The sequence below is a fragment of the Lissotriton vulgaris genome, chromosome 5, assembly GCF_964263255.1.
Source record: "Lissotriton vulgaris chromosome 5, aLisVul1.2, whole genome shotgun sequence".
Lineage (NCBI taxonomy): Eukaryota > Metazoa > Chordata > Amphibia > Caudata > Salamandridae > Lissotriton > Lissotriton vulgaris.
Genome location: NC_141693.1, coordinates 1674715911 through 1674723748, shown reverse-complemented (window position 1 = coordinate 1674723748; position 7838 = coordinate 1674715911).

Below are 7838 nucleotides of genomic sequence, written 5' to 3'. Positions count from 1 at the left end.
GGATGCGTCCTATAAAGTGGGAAAATCACAGCCTTATCTTGTGGAAGCACTATCTGTCCAATCCCGAAAAAAGATCACTCACATGAGGCTCCTCGCATTACCCATCGTGGATTTTAATCAAAGCTGGGCCCGCCCGGATAAATTAGCAGCATGCAGACTCTAAAATTACCATCAGGAATCCTGGCTCCATTTGTTGTGTTGTTGTCCAAAGTTAGCTAGTGAGAGGCACCGTTTGGTCACCCTAATCTGCAGAGCTCAGGGCTTCACACGATGCAGCGAAATCTCTGACTTGTGTTTTTCTTCAACCTCAACTCAAACAGTTGCACAGTTGGGGAAATTCATAGAACTAATTCGACCTGCACTGTCCGGGAAAATAGAGCCTCATAAACAAAACAGTTGGCCCGGAAGCACGGGTGCCGCGGACATACCTTCCATTTAAAAACCAATGCACTTTGTTCTTAAACTGTATATCTAGAATGTGAAACTATTTTTAAGGTTTTATGCTCCACTAGTTCATGGTAACATTTAGGGAATTTAACTTATCTGTTTTTTAGATAATTTTTTATATTGTTAGTATATTGTAATGATTTTAAATAATCAAACAATAAAAGACTTTTTTCACGTTCACGTTTCAATGTCAACAGAGTGCTCTAGGGCTGTGCCTTCCCTCCACAATGCTGGCTCCACCTCCTGTGGGGCGTCTGATGTTGCTGCCCTGCACTGTGAAAGGAAAGAAGGAGTCATGTAAACAGAGTGCTCCAGGACTTACCAGAACTGGTTTGGATTAGACAAAGGCCCCTCTGCCCTCAGAAGACAAAGGATGTTGGGGTATAAATAGTGGGACTGCTGATCCCAAGAATTTAGATCACTTTTGTACAACAAGAAGAACCCTTTGCTGAGGAGAGGAACCGGAGGAAACTGAGGAGAGACTCTCCCGGAGCTGAAGTACTGCTTGGGGGATTGGCCTACAGTGGTTGCCTGACTGCCAAAGAAAGGAGAAAGGGACTTTGGGTACTTTCATCAACTTGTAAGGATCCCCAAGGGCTTGAGAGAAGAGCTTCCCTCCTGCTGAAGTCTCTGGGACAACAGACTTCAACCCCCAGCTCCCCCAGAGTTCTTTGGAAGTGCCTGCTGCTGTTTTGGGCCTTCTGAGGGATTGCATGTCGCAAGGAGCTGGAGGCGCGACTCGCGAAGAAGAAGCGTGTTGCTGACGTCGCAGCCGCTGCAGTCGCATCTCTGAACAAGGGTGTCGCCACTGTTGCTGACGCATTGACCCGCATCACAAGAAACGTCTCGCAACATCAAAGAAGCGTGTCACAGTCGCAGCCGCTGCTATTGCATTTCTGAACAAGGATGTCGCTGCTGCAGCTGTTGCATTGAGTGGGAGCATCTCGCATCGAGGGAGAAGAGTGTCGCCGCCAAAGCCGCCGTAGTTGCATCTCTGAACAAGTGTGTCGCCGCTGCAGCTGACGCATCAAGTCGAGACTTCTCGCATCATCGGAAAAGCGTGCTGCAACAATAAGAAGACAACGTCTTTATTTATTTGCACCAAAATTTCTACGCATTACCATCTTTGCAACACTTTCTTTGCCCTGCGTGTCGCATCTTAAGGTACATTGACTCAAAGTGTCGCATTTTAAGGTCTAAAGAGAACTATGCTAATTATACAATTTTAAGTACAGTATTGTGGATTTTTGTCATTTGTGGTCTAGTGTTAAATATATATAAAGAATAAGCATGGTGCAAGAAGACTTGAAGGATGCTCAGGTGGATGAAGGAGCTGTGCAATGATAAGCAGGGTGCAAGAAGACTTGAAGGATGCTCAGGTGGATGAAGGAGCTGTGCAATGATAAGCAGGGTGCAAGAAGAGTTGAAGGATGCTCAGGTGGATGAAGGAGTTGTGCAATGATAAGCAAGGTGCAAGAAGAGTTGAAGGATGCTCTGGTGGATAAAGGAGCTGTGTGATGATAAGCAAGGTGCAAGAAGACTTGAAGGATGCTCAGGTGGATGAAGGAGCTGTGCAATGATAAGCAGGGTGCAAGAGACTTGAAGGATGCTCAGGTGGATAAAGGAGCTGTGTAATGATAAGCAGGGTGCAAGAAGAGTTGAAGGATACTCCAGTATATAAAGGAGCTGTACAATCATAGGCAAGGCTCAAGAAGAGCTGCAGGGTGCTCAGGTGGATGAAGGAGCTGTGTATTAATAAGCAAGGTCCAGGAAGAGTTGCAGGATGCTCTGGTGGATGAAGGAGCTGTGCGATGATGTGTAAGGTGCAAGAAGAGTTGAAGGATGCTCAGGTGGATGAAGGAGCTGTGCGATGATATGTAAGGTGCAAGAAGAGTTGGAGGATGCTCAGGTGGATGAAGGAGATGTGCGATGATGTGTAAGGTGCAAGAAGACTTGAAGGATGCTCAGGTGGATGAAGGAGCTGTGCAATGATAAGCAGGGTGCAAGAAGACTTGAAGGATGCTCAGGTGGATAAAGGAGCTGGGCAATGATAAGCAGGGTGCAAGAAGAGTTGAAGGATACTCCAGTATATAAAGAAGCTGTATAATGATAGGCAAGGCTCAAGAAGAGCTGCGGGGTGCTCAGGTGGATGAAGGAGCTGTGTATTGATAAGCAAGGTCCAGGAAGAGCTGCAGGATGCTCTGGTGGATGAAGGAGCTGTGAGATGATGTGTACGGTGCAGGGAGAGTTGAAGGATGCTCTGGTGGATGAAGGAGCTGTGCGAAGATGTGTACGGTGCAAGAAAAGTTGAAGGATGCTCAGGTGGATGAAGGAGCTGTGCGATGATGTGTTTGGTGCAAGAAGAGTTGAAGGATGCTCAGGTGGATGAAGGAGCTGTGCGATGATGTGTAAGGTGAAAGAAGACTTGAAGGATGCTCAGGTGGATGAAGGACACAAAAACAAAACAACTGCCAATACTGAAAGTACTTTTTTTCTTTATTTTTCAAAGATCTGCTATGAATAAAACATAGCAGTCTGTTCTTTATTCTATTGTTAATTTATTATACTCGTTTCTTATTGTCAGAACGCTCTTTCATTTTCTCATTTTCTGAAAATCTTTTTGTGCATATACAAAATGTACAATTATACAAAATATACAGAATTATAAAAAATTTACAATAACAATCTTCTGATTCCTAAACAACACATCCATACCATACCTTTCACACTTCAGACGCTCAAATAACATTCACACACATAACAAAGGCTACCTCTGAGGTATAGGTCAATGTCAACAGGAAATTATATATATTGCAAGAAGTTTAGACAAATTGGATGAGTCACAATTTTTTTCGGAATTCCAATAATTCAAACAGGTCAAATTAAGTTGTATATTGATCTAGTATCTCTAAACTTTTTCATTTGTTGACAAAAAAACACAAAAGATCTACGCATTTCGAACGCCCTAATTGCGGGGTTCTCCTTAGGATCAACACGATTTCTATGAAAAAAAGAAATATATGTTCCAAAGTTAGACTACCTTGTTTATCAATGTCCAAATCACTCTCTATAACAGCCGCCAGCTGGCTAAAACCAACATACCTTATAACTCAAGTTCAGGGTGTCTCTCAGGACTGGTGTGGGTGTTGTGTCAATACACTGTAACAAAACAATACAAATACATTACAGGCTATTCCTACTATATGGGAACGAATGCTACCGGTTTTGGCTGTTGGTAAATGCACTCCCCTCGCAAGCAACAGAAGATCGCTTGGGGTGCCTGCGGGCAAAAAAGAAACAGAACCGTTGTTCTTTTAACAGCCTTAGAGTGCACAATTCGAAGACTGCCGTAGCCTATTATTTAAGCGACTTACCCGGTATTAGTGTCCGGTTCGCTTGACCAGGCGTTCTTTTCACTTGTGGGCTTGTTGTTCAAGTGGCCGCCATGTCACTGGAAAAATGCATTAAATGCACGCAGTCCTGTAATGAACGGCTCATGATTAATCAGACATCCCGTTTTTTCGTATGTTTCATGCAGCCTAAGGTTGCAGATTAAAAATATATCGGCTTTCTTGAAAAACGGAAAGTAAACTCACTAAAGTAGTGCGCTGGGTTGTCCTCTCCCTAGGCGGGAGAGTTACTTATGCAATCTTCTCTTATACACTGCTTGGCTAGACAGTGTTTACTACCCTGCAGCACACGAAAGCTCATTACAAATCCTCAACTTTGGGATTACCTCAGCTGTGCGAGATCCACCTCTCCGTACACAACAAGCAAGACTCGTGGGTCTAATTCATGAATTAGACCCACGAGTCTTGCTTGTTGTGCACAGAGGTGCTCTCTCTCAACAGAGTGAGCTTTGTACGAGTTCCTTGGATTGCACACTGCTTGGCCAGACAGTGTTTCCTCTCGTAGCACACCACACATTTACAAAACGGATTACTTGTAAAACTCTAAGCTGTGCGAGCTCCCCCTTCACTCCAGTTCTTTCCCGAACAGAACAACGGCTAGCAGGTATTTATATGGTCCAACACCTGGCTACCTTATACGAAAATAACTCCCACCGACCAGATAAGCTATACAAATTGTTACAAGAAGTAGTGACAGATAGATGGAGGTCTCGGGGACCGGAATTGATCAATACCATTCTGGACCTCCGTCTCCGTTACCAACAACTTACCTTAGCCACATCAGATAATGAAACTTACAGTATAGGCCAATATCCTTTGCGAGAAGTCCACCCCATACCACAGCCAGATGGCACATTGCAACGAATACATGTGTATACTCCCCTCACCAAGTTAGAAATATTGGAAATGAAAAAAATGGTGCCCTCTCATGAAAAAGATCCTGGAGGATTCCATAGAGAGTTGAAGGATATCCTTCAAATGGGTAGTTTCACATATCCAGATATAATAATACTCCTTAAAGTAATTTTACCTACAGGCATATTCGACAAACTAAAGGAAAAGGACTGGGAGGTGGGTGGTAAGAAGATTACGTGGACTGCCCTAGAAAAAGAAGAGACGGACAGAAAGCCAGGTGAAGGTCTGGGTGAATGCGTAAAAGAATTGCCCAGTCTCCTCATACAGGTCTTGCCTCTATTATTAACAACCAAAAGGGAAGATTGGGATGCCATTTCTGCCTGTAAACAAAAGCCAGACTAAGGATACGGGTGATTATTACTAAGGACTACACACAACAGGATCAGTGGCACGCGTAGAAGCCCTTCCGTCAAGAAACCAGAAACATAGTCAAATATAAGGAGGCGGCAATCCACAGATGACCGCATCAGGAAGTAAGATTTCAGAAACTGCCATTTAAGCGATATTGAAAGACCCCAAGGATTTAATTCAGGTTAAACCACCGCAGCGTTGCACGCTAATTATCGCAATAGAAGTATCCCATTAACCCGACAGCAGGACCCTTAGACAGTCACGTCACTCTACAGGAAGGAAGAATTGGACCTCTGTCATTCTGTTACGAATTAACAAGTATACCTAACGGAGGCATCCACGTTGCATTAAACAAGCCACTGTTGATGTAGAAAAGAACAAAGCAGAACTCCTGAGGAAGGCGAACGGCCGAAACGCGTTGAAGGAATTAATTTCTGCGTTTAAGGATTAAGTTACAATCTGTGATGATATTTTAAGAACTATTTAACGTGAAATCAATGTAATGTATTATATGTAAAATTATCTTTTGTACCAAAAAAATAACAAAAATGTGTTTATATAAATAAAAAAATGCAAAGAGAGATAGAAAGTTGAGAAAAAAATAACAAATATCAACAAATATCAAATACAAAAATAAACAACACATATCAGATATCAATGGGTGGAAAATGATTTATCAAAATATGCATGTCTAGGTTACTCATGAAGTACCAGTACACATAACCCGGTGTGTTCACTCACTTCTTTTCAAAAAATACGGGTGATTATTACACCAGGTTGGAGAAATGTTTCTCTATAAACAGTGGACTCGCACATAGTAGCGAGGCATATCCCCACCTTTTTGAATCTAAATTGGTGGACAACGCCTTACCACCCATCAGAAATAGGGTGTTAAAAATTGAGAGCACCTGGCAAGCAAATAGTCCTTCACAAATGTTACAAATGTTACAGTACCACCACAACAGAATAAGGGAAGAACAGGAACAAGAAAACAAAAGAGTAAAAGACACAAAAATGAAGGTATTGGTTGCACAGACGGCACCAGTAAACACGGGCCCCAAAGGTAATGTGGGGGCCAATAAAGGTACTTGCAACTACTGCAAGCAGCAGGGCCATTTCGTGAGGGAATGTCCAGTCCTGAAACACAACATAGCGACAGGAAAAATGAAAGAACGCCCTCACACTCCCAGACCAGGTAACACCCAGCAGCCTCAGACTATTGCGCCTCCGCAGGTTCAGACGCCTGCTGCCGCTGACACACAGATGTACCAGTACGCACAGTCAGATTACCCCGAGTTTGCACCATATTCATGAAACAGCCTTGAGAGAGAAGGTGACTTGCCCCTTATCCCAATTCCAGTGGATCAAAAGGGTCCATATGTACAAGCCCACTTACGTGGACAAGATAGAAAATTCCTCATAGACACAGGGGCAAGTAGGACTACCATAAGCCATAAGGAAATCCCAGAGGTTCCTCTCTCTGGCTCACATAACATATCTCTGGGCTTTTCTGGCAAACCAATAATAAACAAAGTATCTGAACAAGTCTCTTTAGGAGTGGGTCCTCTGACGCGCACTACTGACCTAGTCCTTACAGAAACGTGCCCAGAGAATTTACTGGGAATCAAGACACTTAAAGAACTAGGAGCAGTAATATGCTGCTCACCGGAGGGAATAAAATTGTTTCTACGAGATTTCAAAGGACATTTCACAGTCAAAGAATTCGACCCCAGACTTAATGACATCCCACAACATATATGGGCAAAAAGTTCGACTGATGTAGGATACATGGACATTACCCCACACCAGGTCACACTCAAGGAGGGAGTGGTCCTACCCCGTATACGACAGTATAAGATTCCACCCGAGGCTGTACAAGCCTTACTAAACATAATTCAAGAACTCATAGAGCATGGGGTGGTGGTGGAGACGGATTCAAATGTTTGCAATTCTCCAGTTCTTCCAGTCCTTAAAAGGACTGACCCACAGGCACCCCCAGTCTACCGATTGGTGGTTGACCTTCGAGAACTGAACAAATGTGTGATCCCACAATATCCAGTGGTCCCAGATATTTCCTCACTATTGACTGCCATAGATCCCGAAGCTGCATTTTTCACAGTCATCGACTTGAAGAATGCGTTCTTCAGCATTCCCATACATCCAGACAGTCAGTATCTTTTCGGATTCAGTTTAAAAGGACGGAGTTTCAGGTTCACTAGAGCTCCCCAAGGCTATACGGAAAGCCCAAGCATTTACAGCCAAGCACTAAAAAGACAACTCAACATTATCAGTATGCCTACCAACACAGCATTGATACAGTATGTAGATGACATTCTCATCACAGCAAGGACAGAACAAGATTGTGAAAAGGCATCCCTCACAGTTCTATATTTTCTGACAGACAAAGGTCACAAGGTATCTCCCTCAAAATTACAGTTCTGTGCAGAGCAAGTGGCTTACTTAGGGCACTTGCTGTCCAAGGAGGGTAGGCAACTGACACAAGAACAAATCCAATTGATTTCAACAATTTCACAGCCAAAGACACAAAAAGAAGTTCGTGCATTCATTGGTCTCACCTCATATTGCAGACAATGGATCCCTCAGTATGCCCACATAGTCAAGCCACTCATACAGTTAACTACAGTGGAAGCAGCCACTTCTACAACCCTCCCTTGGACATCAGAACACTCCCAAGCATTTGAAGCTCTAAAACTA